This window comes from Thamnophis sirtalis, unplaced genomic scaffold (genome assembly GCF_051295495.1).
Source record: "Thamnophis sirtalis isolate CommonGarterSnake01/CBP01778 unplaced genomic scaffold, rThaSir2_p1.2 scaffold_1, whole genome shotgun sequence".
Classification (NCBI taxonomy): domain Eukaryota; kingdom Metazoa; phylum Chordata; class Lepidosauria; order Squamata; family Natricidae; genus Thamnophis; species Thamnophis sirtalis.
Genome location: NW_028261381.1, coordinates 8,534,455 through 8,550,963, shown reverse-complemented (window position 1 = coordinate 8,550,963; position 16,509 = coordinate 8,534,455). Strand labels below are relative to the sequence as shown.

The window sequence follows — 16,509 nt, the reverse complement described above, 5'->3', positions numbered from 1 at the left end:
CATTGTATGAAATGGGACATTTAGGTTTATAGGGCGTTTAATAAACTATGAAAAAATTGCTTTTGAAAATGTGAGCTGTGAAACTTCACAATTGTCTCTACTAAAAAAATGCATGAAAGAATTTCACTGGATTAGAGAATTGATGTACCTTTGATGATGAACAGGAGGAGAATATAAAGTGTTAGAAGTTAAAATTCAATCAGGGAATTCATAATAACTACGTTGGGAAAGGATAGGATAGGGTAGGTAGAATAGGATAGATTATAGATGATTTATTTACATAATATCAATTATTATGATGCAAGAGGAAGAGAATCAATATGCTAGAATATCACCGGCAACAAGGAACACTATTGTGTTTATTTATTTGAGAAATAAATAATACTTGAGAGACCGCCTGCTGCCAATTACCTCCGCTAGACCGATTAGATCCCACAGATTAGGCCTCCTCCGAATTCCATCCGCCGGCCAGTGTCGACTGGCGACTACCCGGAGGAGAGCCTTCTCTGTGGCTGCTCCGACCCTCTGGAACGAACTCCCCGTGGAGGTTCGCACCCTCACCACCCTCCAGGCCTTCCGCAAAGCCCTTAAAACCTGGCTGTTCCGACAGGCCTGGGGCTAAAGAGCTGTTGCCCCCGTCTCGAATGGTATGACTGTCATGTGTTTTAAATTATGCATTGTTATGTGTCATTTTTTAATTTTTTGTCTGTACCCCCCTTCCCTGGTTTGAGTTGTGAGCCGCCCTGAGTCCCCTTCGGGGGAAAAGGGTGGCATATAAATATAATAAACAAACAAACAAATAAACAAACAAATGAAAAGTGCCTCATCTCTTGATGAGAATGGGAAGGAAACATAGACAAATAGATACATACACACCGCACAATAATGGCTGCTGTGTGCTCCACCCTCAACTAGGGTGGACAATCGAGCTGAGGAACATTTTCAGTGTCATGTACACCAGCCAGTGTTTTTAGTATTACAAAGTATGCCTCATGCAGGGTTTCAAAACTGCGGAAGCCATACTTACGAAGGCATGTGAAGTGAAGCTGTGTGCCAGGGATTATTATCTGAAATAAACAACAACCTTAATCAAGTGTTTGGCTAAATATGTGATGGATTGGAATTGAGAAGATGACAAGGCAACCTAGATTAAGACCTTTTCTTTCATGCAGGCATCCTACTTGCCCTCCCCATTCATTTCCCAGCCTTTTCCTCTTCAGCAAAGAGATCTAGAAAGGTTGATTTGAAAAGGGCAGACTAGCTCCATTATTGTTTTGGGCCAAGGGAATTTGATTTGATTTGATTTGATTACATTTATATGCCGCCCTTTTCCCCAAGCGGCTCACAATTCAAATCAGGGGAGGGGGGTACAGACAAGAAATAAAAAAGATGGAACATAACAATACATAATTTAAAAAACACACAGCAGTCATACCATTCGAGGGAGGGGGCAACAGCTCTTTAGCCCCAGGCCTGTCGGAACAGCCGGGTTTTAAGGGCTTTGCGGAAGGCCTGGAGGGTGGTGAGGGTTCGAATCTCCACGGGGAGCTCGTTCCAGAAGGTCGGAGCAGCCACAGAGAAGGCTCTCCTCCGGGTAGTCGCCAGTCGGCATTGGCCGGCGGATGGAATTCGGAGGAGGCCTAATCTGTGGGATCGAATTGGTCTATTGGAGGTAATTGGCAGCAGGCGGTCTCTCAAGTACCCAGGTCCAATACCATGAAGGGCTTTATAAGTGACGACTAGCGCCTTCGGGGAAAGGCGCTAGTCGTCACTTGGGGGGAATGGGGGAAAGATCATGCCCTTGGTCTGAAGGTCTCGAAGATTCTGGGAAAAATATTGAAAGCAACTAAGGAAAAGTTTTATGTTTCTACATTATTCTCCGTATGATTCTTAAAAATATATATTTCTGTCTTTCCACCAACCACCTGATTGCAGTTGGTGCTCTCTGGGCAGGAAAAAAAAGTAAGACCACAATCCAAAATCAGTTTCAGCATCCCACCCCCAGGGCCAATCTTCCCAATAACTCCCTGTGAACCATCAGTGTAATCATGGGCACTGAATGCAGAGATCTACCTGGAAACACTGCTCAGTCCTACATCTAAGATTGCTCTCTAGCTCAGCAACCAAGTCTAATCTTTGCTTTCTAGTATGGGTCTAGCCCAGAAGTGGGTTCCTACCAGTTCACACATATTCGGTAGAATCTGTTCGTCAAATCTACCGAACCGGTTAGAAGAGATTCCATCAGTGGACCCGGAAAGCAGGCCACACCTACAGAAGAGCTTCCAAAATTTTTTGAAACCCACCACTGGTCCTTGGATCTGATTATTCTACACCATCATGCTCCTATTTATAAAACTCAGTGCCTCTGTGAAAGGTAAGGATGACTACTGCGTTTGTGGTGCAATCAGAACATTGCGTGTGTTGAAGTTGTTTTAACGCAAACCAAAGATGCCTTTTAAAAAACAAGTTTACATCATATTCTTATGCATGCCAGTGCTGTGTATGAGGTAATTTAAAGTGGTTCTGACAAGTGTCATCGGCATCTTCATATCCGGTCACATGGGTAGCAAGCCACTCCCATCCGGTCACATGGGCAGCAAGCCACTCCCACAAAAGAGGCCACACCCAAAGAGTAGGTTCGAACAATTTTTGAAACCCACCACTGGTCTAGCCAATAGACAAAGCAGGCTACAGTGGAATCCAAAATAACCCAGTTCTACTTATATACCTTTCCATTTTATTTAAACTAATAGTGCAACATTTATTATAGGAGGAGCCTATGTATAGAGGCTCTGTATGAGAGAGCATTATCTATTTCAGCCTCAACAAGTAGTGCACCAAAGCTGGTTGATGAAGGGAAATGTCAGGATTGAAATCTCACAGGGGCATTAAGATACCAGGGTATTTCTGCCTGCCCTGTGAGCCGAATCTGCGAAGTCCATAGCCTGTAAAATCTTTTCCCTTCCATTCCCATTTAATAAAGGTGGCTTTACTGACATTCTAAATGACAAACATTTACTACGCTGATAAAAATTTATATTTGTTCTGGGCAGGCACAAGTCTCAAGGCTTCAAAGCTTCTGTTCTGAGGCTGTGCCAGAATCTATAAAGTTTTTAAGGCTTGACCAAACATCTCAGCAGCAAGGAAGCAGAGGCTAAACTCTGGAGGCTCCTTAATTCCTAGAGTGAACAAACATCTTTTTTTGACAACATACACCAAATGTTCTTTTGCAGAAACCAACAATAAGGAACCTCGCTAGTCAACTCTGGATGGGGAATCTCAGGTTCCTTTCATGTACACATGTGCACTTACACACAGATGCACAAATACATTCACCTTTGATTCAATGTTTTCCCAAACCATTCAAAGAAATGCATGTCCTCAAAATAATTAGCATGCATACATTTGATTTTATGAGAGGTCATTTGTATTCTGCCTGCTGAGATTCTCAGGGTATTGTGGGGGAATGAAAAAGGTCCTTAGCTCTTTCTTCCTCCCTCTCTTCGGTCTCATTCTTTGGACTTGTTTTGTTCCAAAACTGTTAATTTGTCTTTTGTGGTCGTCTCTCCTCTTCCCTCCCTCCATTCTCTTTCCTTCCCTCTTCCCCTCCTCTCCTTTTCCATCCTCTTCCCTCCCCTCCTCTTCTCCCCTTCCCCTTCCCTCCTGTTCCATCATATTTAATACTGGAAGTGAGAGGGAAAAGGCTTTTGTTTTGATGCACATTTCCTTGATGCTACATTTTGTTACGAAAATTTCCCCGATTCGGCCTTTTCAAAAGTCTGTTTCTCAAAGATAACAAGTGTGAGTCACCTCATGGCAAAGCTCAACCCAACAAATTTGAAGTGGTATTTCAAATTTTCCCAAACAGGATGAATGTCTGTAATACATCATCAAAAATCTGATTTTAATAAATAATTCTAGAACTCTTAATGCGTGACCCGTCAAAACCGCGCTCGACTAAACCGCGCCCGACTAAACCGCGTCGCTGACGTCATCAACAGGGCGACAACAGCCAGCGCGGAGAAAGAAGGGCGCTTTAAATAGTGCTTTGAAAGCAAGCCGATTCAACTTAAGGTAAGGGTTAGGTTTAGGGTTAGGTTAAGGGTTAGGGTTAGGTTTAGGGTTAGGGTTAGGTTAAGGGTTAGGTTTAGGGTTAGGTTAAGGGTTAGGGTTAGGTTTAGGGTTAGGTTAAGGGTTAGGTTTAGGGTTAGGTTAAGGGTTAGGGTTAGGTTTAGGGTTAGGTTAAGGGTTAGGATTAGGTTTAGGGTTAGGTTAAGGGTTAGGTTTAGGATTAGGTTTAGGATTAGGTTTAGGATTAGGATTAGGATTAGGGGGGTTAGGTTTAGGTTTAGGGGTTAATTTTAGGTTTAGGGTTTACAGTGTGCTTCTGTCTCCATGCTGTTGTCGCCCTGTTGATGACGTCAGCGACGCGGTTTAGTCGGGCGTGGTTTAGTCGAGCGCGGTTTTGTCGGTGAACCCTCTTAATGTGCTGCAAATGTACGGCTACCCCAATCACATCAAACAAAGTAAAAAAATAAAAATGTTTTGGTGTTGTCCTGGTTCAGGAGACACAAAGGGTGATTATTGGATTGAATAATCTGACAATCTGAGCTTTGTGATAAGACTACTACCCCTGTCAGTTCAATGAGAGTATTGTGACGTGGGGAGAGGGGGAGAACAGCACTTTTAGTCTCAGTCATCTTTTACTGCCACCAGATTCTGCTCTTGAGGGATGGCAGCATTTTCTCTTGTGAAAAAAAATATATGTTCAACTGATTGATTTTTCATAATCATTATTCCCTTCCATTTGCCTTACTCCCACATGATCTATCAAATGTTACATTATTCTTATTTCTTTCCCTATATGCCCTCCCATCATTGATCTGACTTCTCATACATGGTATTAATACATTATTTATTTTTTAAAAAAACTACATTTCTATAGTTCTCTCCATTTCTCTGGCGACACATTCTGTCAGCACCTCTTCATTGGGTAATTAGGAAAGAAGACCACGAGACTCCATAGGTAGAAATCAAGTGTACTTTTACTAATTATAAATGATTAAAGGCATAGCGAAGCGAAGACTGATTATTTAGGCGCGAAAGCGATTGATATATAGAATAACCCATTCCCCACCCGTTGGCATCCCAGTTACAGTCCAATCATAATTCTCCCAAGTGTCAGGTGTGAGATAACTTCAAAAGGCATCACGAAGATGGAATGTCGGTGCCGTTAGTCTTGGCGGGAACCTCCTACGCATGCGTAGTCCGACAGGCAGCTGAGCTCCAGAATCTTCCTCCAGCACAATTAGTAACCTCTCCCAAATACCATGCCCTCCCTCCCCGTTTCATGGCAGCCGAAGCAGCAGCGAAGCAGAGGCTGACACATTCATTAATTCGTTTTCATTTGTTCTAACTATGAAAACAACAGAGGTCAATTTATTGGTCTTTTTGTTCTCCTCAGTTCATGAACAGAGAAAAGCAAGCAAGATAGCTTTTTGGTAATGGGGGGATTTGAGAAACATCAAATGCTTTCAACCCATTTTATTTTTAATGGTTTGTCATTGTCTTCTGCCAGAGCTAAGAGTCTATGACTAGTTCAGCCCTGGATTAACCATTAAGCAAAATAACAGGACACCTAAACAAAGGGGGCACCGCAGAGGTTTTTTTTTTACTAGTTATTATTCCATTAACTTTCACTTGATTGGGGGGGGGGGGAAATGTCGTTATCTGCCACGTTTCACTTTTATTTGTGTTGTTCAAAATGTTTTCTTTTGTGAGTGACTAAACTTTTAACAGTTTGATTTGAAGGTGTTCTCAGTTATCACGTTTGTTTCCATCTCACGGCGTGAGAGTTTTTGCGTCCTTTGAGGGAACCATCATTGGGCTGTTCTTAGGGCATCAGTTGGCCTTAATCTGGCCCTGGATTGGCTCAAGGCCAGCCAATTGGGTTCCATGTCTAAAAGAGGCAGGGAACTCGGCTTTCCCCACTCATAATCTTACATTTTAACTGTTACATAAAACTGGCTCTTAAGCAAAAGTTTGCCTAGGGGATATTCACTGAGCCGTCATGGCACAGTGGTTAGAATACAGTATTGTAGCCTGACTCTGCCCACTGCCAGAAATTCCAGCCTGACTTTCCAAGGTGGGCAAAATGAGGACCCAGATAGTTGGGAGCAATATACTGTGGGAAGTTATCATCCAGCCCTCTCTCAGAAAAATGAAATATCCTAGGAAATATTGAAAAGGCAGAATATTTCTCTGGATATGAAAAGAAAGAAACATGTTTTAAAAGACAGAATAGTTGCCTGTAGCTTCCTGCCGTCCCCACTGTTAATGGGCCATTAAGAAGGCCAAGCTAGTCCCTTTTACATAATAAAGACTTCTCCACTGCAGCCCCAGGGGGGATGGGAGTAAAGGCATGATAATATTGGCCCTTTACTCAACTGACCACATGGCATCTGAGAACTCAACTAAACCTGGATTCAAAATGCAGCCTAGAGAGTTGCCCCTGCATGGCCCCATGGGAGTCTGACAACCAATCAGAATACATTTCTTACACAGGAACAGGAAACAGAGAGGTGGGACTGAACAGGTTATAAAAAGCCTAGCAAGCCCCTCCCTCAGCCCTTCTCTTCTTCTCCACCAACATTGAAGCATGTGATCACCTTTTCTGTTCAGGACTCAAGCCATGTGGTCCTGTCCAACAATAAACCATCTTTCCAAGCAGCCTCCATGTCTCCAGTGTCTTTTTCCCCACTTGGAGCCGAACCCAGAAGGACATTTCTTTCATCAATACTGACTCTATAAACTGCTTAGAGCATGCTGTAAAGCACTATGAATCAGTATATAAGTCTGAGTGGTACTTCTGTTGCTATTCATTTCTCCTGAAAAAGCACCCTTGCTTAGCTTCTCCTAAGAAAGATTTTGATACATTGGGGGGTTGGGATTGCAATTTCTAAAGGATTGATTCTCTCTCTCCTCTCTCAGGAAATTCTTCAGAATTCAAAGTCCAATTGGGTGCTTGGAAAAAAGAGAGGGAGGGAGATGTATACTGGCAGAAAGGTATTGGCTTAAGTCAAGGAAAAGGAACAAGTGAAAATTAAAGAAAGTCCAATTAAAGAAATGTTATCAAACAAGAATAGACACTTAAAACCACATAATACTGGAGCACGGGTGATTATGCACATAATAAAAACTGCTAAAAGAATCTACATAGACCAACATAAAGAAAGCCCAGTATGGCACAGCGCAAGCCTCAATGGCTCTCACACAGGCATCTTCCAGGAAACTGAAATCCTAGCACATTTGAAGAGCGTCAAGTGGGGAAAGCTTCTTTTATCCTGAGAATGATAGACCTATCCTTCAGTACAATTTTACAAGGAAGCAATAAAATACTTGCAGAACATCTTGAAACAGAGAGTCCACTAGACTGAATGAGGCAACAGTTATAGGTAGCAATGCACAGGAATGGCAGTGAAGCTGCCTGCAAAGCACTTTTCTTAAATTTTGGGGCCATTCTCATTTGGGTATAGTGCTGATGTAGGATGCATAAGATATGCTGGGTCCCCTAAAACATATCACTATCTCCATGCTGGAAGAGATGGCTGTTCCAGTTGTCAGTTCTGAAATAGCATTCACCTGCCACCTATGAAACAAAAGGGGTGTCATTTGTCTTTTGTTCCAGTTATTGAGATAATATTTTGGGCCGGCCCTGGAAAATGTAGGTCCTTTCAAAGTTGTCTCCAAACCTGATTCATGCTAATTATGCTAATTATTGAGCCCTGGTGGCACAGTGGTTAGAGTGCAGTACTGAAGCAGTGGTGGGTTTCAAAAATTGTTTGAACCTACTCTGTGGGGTGTGGCCTCCTTTGTGGGAGTGGCTTGCCGCCCATGTGACCTGGTGGGAGTGGCTTGCCGCCCATGTGACCGGATATGAAGATGCCGACGACACTTGTCAGAACCACCTTAAATGACCTCACACACAGCACTGGCATGCATAAGAATATGGTGTAAACTTGTTTTTTAAAAGGCATCTTTGGTTTGCGTTAAAACAACTTCAACACACGCAATGTTCTGATTGCACCACAAACGCTGTAGTCATCCTTACCTTTCACAGAGGCACTGAGTTTTATAAATATGAGCATGATAGTGTAGAATAATCATATCCAAGGACCAGTGGTCGGTTTCAAAAAAAATTGGAACCTCTTCTGTAGGTGTGGCCTGCTTTCCGGGTCCACTGGTGGAACCTCTTCTAACCGGTTCGGTAGATTTGACGAACCGGTTCTACCAAATAGGTGCGAACTGGTAGGAACCCACCTCTGTACTGAAGGCTACTTTCTGCTGACTGCCAGCTGATTGCAATTTGGCAGGTCGAATCTCACCAGGCTCAAGGTTGACCCAGCCTTCCATCCTTCCCAAGGCAGGTATAATTCAATTAGCAATAATCGCGCCTCGGATAAACCTCATTGGCTACGATACTGCCACTGCGCAAAGCTAACCCAAGGTAGGTAAAATGAGGACCCAGATTGTTGGGGGCAACATGCTGACTCTGTAAACCACTTAGAGAGGGCTGAAAAGCACTGTGAAGCGGTATATAAATCTAAATGCTATTGCTATTGCTATCATGCCCCATTCTTTCAGAATACTTTCCCCAAGCAACTTGCTTTAAATCAGAAATCATATTGCTAAAAACCACCCTCCCCCCCCCACTCCAGAAGCTTAAAAAAAGCCTAGAGACAATTCTTTCCCTGTGCCAAAAACTTCCTGCTGACTGAAATAAAAATAAATGTTCTGTGCACAAGCATTAAAAAAAGTACACTGCTTGATGCGCGTTGCACTTCATCAAGGCGCACTGCATAGTGTCACTTTCCGAGCACTGCTGAGAATCAATTCTGTTCTTGCTGCGCTATAACCAGGGCACTGCGGAGTTAGAGGTCTCCCCCAATGGGAGCATTATTTTGAAAAGATCATTGCAGAAAGTTCTGGAGAGTTGAGGGAAGGGGCTGCGCTTGAAGATAAATATTTGTGTCATGATCAGCACTTTAATTTCATCCATTCTTTTGTTTGTTTTACATCTTTGCATCCTGTACTTCAACCTCAAAGAGTTCTCAGAGCGAGGCAGGCTTAAAACAAGAAGAGATCACTTTTAGAAATATTAAAGCAGCAAAATGTTAACAAATAAGAGCCGACATTAAAAACCACATAATGCTGGAGCCAGGGAGATCATACACATAATAAAAACAGAGCTAAAAGGCCTGGCAAATTAAAAGAACTTCAACTGATGCCGAAAAGATAACCATGTGAACACCACACAAATGTCTGAATAGAGATCATCCCTGGGACAAGACGCTATGATCCGAACAGCTTATCTAGGGTCACTGTTGCTATCACCCTATCCTAGTTCAATTCTAATTTTGAGTAGATCCAAAAATGTTCTAGGAATTCAGGAAGATTTTGGAGTGGGTTAGAGAGGGGCTGGCTTGCTTGCTTGTCAGTGGACTGCAGAAATACCTGCAACCAGGGTTGGGCTCAGAGGTGGGTTCCTTCCAGGTTGCACCAGTTCGGTAGAACCGGTTCGTCAAATCTACCGAACCGGTTAGAAGAGGTTCCACCAGTGGACCCGGAAAGCAGGCCACACCTACAGAAGAGGTTCCAAAATTTTTTGAAACCCACCATTCACACACACACACACACACACACACACACAAACACACACAGACAGACAGACAGACTCACACACAGAGAGAAAGAGACAGAAAGGAAGAAAGAAATAAAGAAATAAAGAAAAAAGAAAGAAAAAGTGAGAGAGAGATGAAAGAAAAAAAGGAAAAAGGGATAGAGAGACAAAAGGAAGGAGAGAGAGAGAGAGACAGAGAGAGAGAGAGAGAGACAGAGAGAGAGAGAGAGAGACAGAGAGACAGAGAGAGACAGAGACAGGATGGCCATCCTAGATTTTGACTATATTTCTCTCTGATATCATTCCAGGCTGGGTTTCATTGTTATGGATCTTGATTTCTACTTGAACCAAGCTACAAACTCACTGGCATATATGATTTGACTACATAAAAACTGTTAGTTGTAAAATGTTATTGATATACAGTATACATCTCCAGCCTGATAAATTCTCCAGAGGAAAAATCATGATGGAATTTTATCTCTGTATATATCAACTTGTTCTTTGCAATTATTTGATCAATAAACATATGATGAATGCACATTAGTAAAATATTGATGCAACGTGCATGCGTTCCTCTCACAATCATATAATATTGAGCACTTATCCCAATCTTTGACCCATTCAGTGGTTTGATCTACAACTCATATCTGGGATGAGCATGTTAATTGGAGCTGATGAGAGGTTTTAGATGAAATCATCTTGAGGCTCACAGAATGGGAAAGGTTGAAGGGAGAATTAAAAATCTGCAAATGAACAGAGGGAAATGTATCCATTTCTAGTAATCTTTCGTATTCTTTATATACATTTAGAGATATAAAGCAGACAATTTCTCAAATACTACTTCCAATTTGGAAATGAATCTGAAATTTTAGAGAAATCTTAAGATGGGGAGAATTTAGCAGTTAGCAATAGCAGTTAGACTTATATACCGCTTCATAGGGCTTTCAGCCCTCTCTAAGGGGTTTTACAGAGTCAGCATATCGCCCCCACAGTCTGGATCCTCATTTTACCCACCTCGGAAGGATGGAAGGCTGAGTCAACCTTGAGCCGGTGAGATTTGAACAGCCGAACTGCAGAACTGCAGTCAGCTGAAGTAGCCTGCAGTGCTGCATTTAACCACTGCGCCACCTCGGCTCATTTTAATTAATTTCATTAATTAATTTCATTAATTAGGTTCAGTGACCACAACTCAGTCATGAAGAAGTGCTGTGCACATAGAAAATCTCAGTGTGGTCTCCAGCAACTCCAAGTAAGTCTGAGGAAAACTAAGCCCTAAAGATCCTGGTATGTTAGCACTGATGCTACAGATGTGGTGCACTACACTGACACTACAACCAATTTCCTGGGCCAAGCGAAAACAACTGAAAGTTTCAGTGTATAGTCCTAAAATGAATGGTCAGTGCAAACTAGCTATCTTCTCATTTATGAATGAGATAGGTTCTGTTTATTAGTTGCCTTTCACACAGTCAACATTTCTGAATGGCAGCTCCATCCGTCTAATTTCAGTGTTAGCAGATTTAAGACAAAATGAGTCCCATTGGTGGAAAAGTGACCATATAAATCTGCTGAATAAACAAAATAAAGGTAAATGTAAATGTTCCCCTTGCACATATGTGCAGAAGCCAGGACAATTAACGGGAGCTCACTCCGTTATGTGGCACTAGGGATTCGAACTGCCGACCTTTTTGATCGACAAGCTCAGCGTCTTAACCACTGAGGCACCACGTCCCTGAATAAATAAAATACATTAAGCTAAATAAATAATAATATAATGTTTCTGCAGATTTGTATATTATACTTTGCTTTAAGACATGGTCCCCAACGCCCATTCCAAGAAAGAGCCGAGGTGGCGCAGTGGTTAGGGTGCAGTACTGCAGGCCACTTCAGCTGACTGTTATCTGCAGCTCAGTGGTTCTAATCTCACCGGCTCAAGGTTGACTCAGCCTTCCATCCTTCCGAGGTGGGTGAAATGAGGACCCAGACTGTTGGGGCGATATGCTGACTCTGTAAACCGCTTAGAGAGGGCTGAAAGCCCTATGAAGCGGTATATAAATCTAACTGCTATTGCTATACCACAGCCTGTTGGGATCTGGACCATGCAAGTGGAGGGTGAACATGTGAAGCTCCATTTGTACAAGCAGTGGGCACAGACATGTGAAACTGTCCCCTCTCCCCCACTGCTGCTGCCACTACTGCCGGTTCATGGAGCTGGAAAAGTTGGGGATTATTGCTCTAACAAACAGGCATTTTATTATGCTACAATTGTTTTGCTAATTATAATAATTTAGTGGCTGATTAAGTTCCTATGCCTCACTCAAACAACCATATTCCAACTCTGGTTTGAAATGAACCACAATGGATGACTTCTTAGATAATCTTAAACCATAAATTGTGGTTTATAGGGTGGAATAATAAGACATGTTAGGATATCTATGTATATATTAGAATCTGGTGTACTATAGTGGTTAAGGGAACTGGGAGACACAGGTTCTATTGCTCGTTAAGACACGGAAACTGTCTGGTCGAGTGATTTGGACCAGTCAATTTCTTTCAACTCTAAACTGAGAAGTTGGAAAGCTTCTATCTACCATCCCACACTAGACCAATATAGTAGATTATGGTCCATAGCTTTCATTGAGAAGACTTTCATCCTGCAATGGATTGATTTGAGATGATGGTGATGGTGATGATGATGGTGATGAAGTAGAAGTAGAAGTAGAAGTAGAAGTAGAAGTAGTAGTAGTAGTAGTAGTAGTAGTAGTAGTAGTAGAAGAAGAAGAAGAAGAAGAAGAAGAAGAAGAAGAAGAAGAAGAAGAAGAAGAAGAAGAAAAGGGAGAAGGTGAAGGAGAAGGTGAAGGAGAAGGTGAAGAAGAAGAAGAAGAAGAAGAATAGGAGGAGGAGGAGGAAGAAGAAGAAGAGGAAGAAGTAGAGGAGGAAGAAGAGAAGAAGAAGAAGAAGAAGAAGAAGAAGAAGAAAAGAAGAAGAAGAAGAAGAAGAAGAAGAAGAAGAAAAGGGAGAAGGAGAAAGTGAAGAAGAAGAAGAAGAAGAAGAGGAAGAAGAAGAAGAAGAAGAAGAAGAAGAAGAAGAAGAAGAAGAAGAAGAAGAAGAAGAAGAAGAAGAAGAAGAAGAAGAAGGGATGACGCAGGATTTGTAAACTCAGCTCAAATGTGGCATCGTCAGTGTCATGCCAACAAAAAAGCAAAGTCTCTGCTGCCCCAATCCTTACCATCTGAATTTCAAGCTTGGGGAAGAGAGCGATGTACAGATGAGAGGCGATGAATACTTAGAAATGCAATTAGAGATACTTAGGCTTTGCAGATCTGCTTAGATGTGATAATAAGATTCATTTCTGTCATTCAAAAACTGCAGCCAGCCCAGTCCTGCTGACTTCAAAATACTTGGATTTAGACCCTCCTTTCCGTTCAACTGTTACATTTAATTGACTTTCTTAAACAACCCATTTGGTTGCTCTTTTTGTCAGGCTGACAACAATCAAAGAAGACAGTCTGCAGAACCACCAGGGTAGCAAGTACGTTCTTTCTTTCTTCTTCTCCTTCTCCCCAAATACCAAGGTTTGAGTGGGCCAGGAAGATAAAATATAATTTATGGCTGATCCTATCCTCATCAGTGGAGAAACGAGCGACGGCCATTGGAATAGGAGGCGGGCAATTTAGATGCCAAATTGGTGACTCCTGCTCGGAGGGAATTATAGTAATCAATTCTCTGTGGTTACGAAGGCATGAACTACTGCTGAGAGGTCGCCATGGGATAATAAAAGGGCATGCCATAACTGGCACAAATTGCGTGGCTAAAAAAAAAAAAAAAGAGTCCCAAAGCCAACATCCAACTTCCCATGAAAAGGGTGTGACTGTGTTGACAAGACTTCCAGTCCGACTTTCTGCTTTTAAATAATGATTGTCACCAAGCAGAGGGAGGGGAGGGCAGGAGAGGAAAGGTTGAAATGAAATTTCTCTCCATAGTGAGCTCAGTTCCCCTAACAGCCTGGAGATAATCGGTTCCACCACAAAACCGCGATGCCCTTATCCGCGCCGACATAAGTGCGGAGGCAAATCCGCGGCGTCCGAAGCGCTAATAAAAAAACGACCCTACCGCCGCGACAACAGCGCGGTGACAGAAGGGCGTTCTACATGCTTCGTTCTTTGCCTCCAAAGGTAGCCCTCCTCCTCCAGCTGACAGCGGCAGCGGGCACGGGGCAAAGCGGGCTGCCCAGCAGCAGCAGCCCGCGGGAAGGGTCCAGCACAGCCGCGGGGGGCATCAGGAAGCGGAGGAGGACGCGGCAGCGGCGGCGGCTGAGGCTCTCCCGGGGCCGGCGAAGCGGGCTTGCCCGGTGGCGGCGGCCGCCCATCCAAGGAGATGTTGTTGAGGAAGAAGAGGGCGGCCTGCCTCTGCCGGGCAAGCCCGCTTCGCTGGCCCCGGGAGAGCCTCAGCCGCTGCCGCTGCTGCGTCCTCCTCCGCCGCCAGCGTCGGCGGCCCTGCTCGGGCCCCCCGCGGGCTTCCTGCTGCCCTCCGCGGCTGAGCTGCACCCTTCCCGCGGGCTGCTGCTGCTGGGCAGCCCGCTTTGCCCCGTGCCTGCTGCCGCTGTCAGCTGGAGGAGGAGGGCTACCTTTGGAGGCAAAGAACGAAGCATGTAGAACGCCCTTCTGTCACCGCGCTGTTGTCGCGGCGGTGATGACGCGCGATGATGACGTCGCGACTTTAGTGACGCGATTTAATCTCCGCTATTTTGCGTAGCGCGGTTTTGTCGTGCCACGAGATAATCATTCAAATTCTTCTTCGAAGGAAAGGAGTTGTGGGCTCCACACAAGGGAAATACCTACTTTTTCTTCTAGCAACAAACTAGTAATATTCTTACCGGGGTTTATAAAAATTGCAAGACAGGTTGTTTTGCTGGCTACTCAAACTTCAGAAACAGAAAATAAAGCCAGCTAGTTATCATATTTTTATTTCTGATGGGACCAGGGGCAGCGGTGGGGTGGGGTGGGGACAATGTTTGAGGATAACATTAAAAGTCAGAGCATGGCATCCTATTTTTAAGTTTTAAAATTCTATCCATCCATCCATCCTGATGTTATACATCACATATCTCCCTTTTTAAGTGGTGGGATTCAGCCGGTTCGCACCATTTCGGGAGAACCGGTTGTTAACTTTTTGAGCAATTTGGTGAACTGGTTGTTGGAAGAAATCATTAGGGCAGAGAACCGGTTGTTAAGTTATTTGAATCCCACCACTGTCCCTTTTCCCAAACACTGCACATAAAGGGCATTTGAACCAGAGGTGGGTTCCTACCAGTTCGCACCTATTCGGTAGAACCGGTTCATCAAATCTACCGAACTGGTTAGAAGAGGTTCCACCAGTGGACCTGGAAAGCAGGCCACACCTACAGAAGAGGTTCCAAAAAATTTTGAAACCCACCAGTGGTCCTTGGATATGATTATTCTACACTATCATGCTCATATTTATAAAACTCGGTGCCTCTATGAAAGGTAAGGATGACTCCTGCGTTTGTGGTGCAATCAGAACATTGCGTGTGTTGAAGTTGTTTTAACGCAAACCAAAGATGCCTTTTAAAAAACAAGTTTACATCCTATTCTTATGCATGCCAGTGCTGTGTGTGAGGTAATTTAAGGTGGTTCTGACAAGTGTCGTCGGCGTCTTCATATCCGGTCACATGGGCGGCAAGCCACTCCCATAAAGGAGGCCACACCCACAGAGTAAGTTCGAACAATTTTTGAAACCCACCACTGATTTGAACCTATAAAGAACATCTATAAATTAAGGGCAAAAGTTTAGCAACAACGTCAAAAGAAGTTCTTAAGACAGTTTTCCACAAATTGAGCCGAAAGGAAAATCTCATTGTGGTCATATTTTCTATATACACACATAGGCACATAGAGGCACACACACTGTCTATCCTTTTAATATAAACAGGGTATATTTGCAAAGCTTAAGGAAATATGAAACAGATTCACTGTTTTTTCAACACCAAGAAGCCACGTCAAGGCTGATAAGCAATTACACAGCAAACCCCAACCTATTTCTTCAGGGACTTAGACAGAGAACTCTGTTTTTTATTGCATAAAAGTCAATATAACAACCACAAGAACAGACATATACAGCACTCTTGCTCACAATCCCTTCTGGGGTATTGACTGCTAGTATTTCCTCTTTGACTTCATTTTAAAAGGAAACCAAGACCTACGTGTCCCTGTGGGTATAGGGAAAGGAGTGGGAGAACTAAAATGTTATCTTTACCAGTTTGGGGGTATTCCCCAATGTCCATTTTTATTCATGTCCTATAGACCCTGAAAATGTCAATACATCATGTAAAATTTTTGAAAGTAAGCACCATAGTTTTTCATGGATCTTCGGCCATACAAGGAAGTATAAAAGGTTCCGGCAGGTGCCACTCAAAATACACCCTCTAAGATAAATAGACAAACTTCAGAATATGACTATTAGGCCAAGGGATGATTTAATAGACAAACTGTTTCAAAAGAAATTTGAAGTTTTTTTGTAAAAGAATCCAAAAACCCCTTTCATGCAGAAGATTATTTTATTTTTAATCTCCACCTATTGGACTCTCATTTTGTAATTATTCTTGTTCCATACTCATTTTAAAGTGCAAATGTATACATATGTCTCAGAGGTGGGTTCCTACCAGTTCGCACCAGTTCAGTAGAACCGGTTCGTCAAATCTACTGAACCGGTTAGAAGAGGTTCCACCAGAAAGCAGGCCACACCTACAGAAGAGGTCCCAAAAATTTTGGAAACCCACCACTCTCTCTCTCTCTCTCTCTCTCTCTCTCTCT

General features: G+C 43.1%; 1 pseudogene; it reads right to left on the bottom strand.

The window, feature by feature from the left end:
- Positions 1 to 8,423: 8,423 nt before the first annotated feature.
- LOC148049338 (U4 spliceosomal RNA) lies at positions 8,424 to 8,498 on the bottom strand (annotated as a pseudogene).
- Positions 8,499 to 16,509: the final 8,011 nt, after the last annotated feature.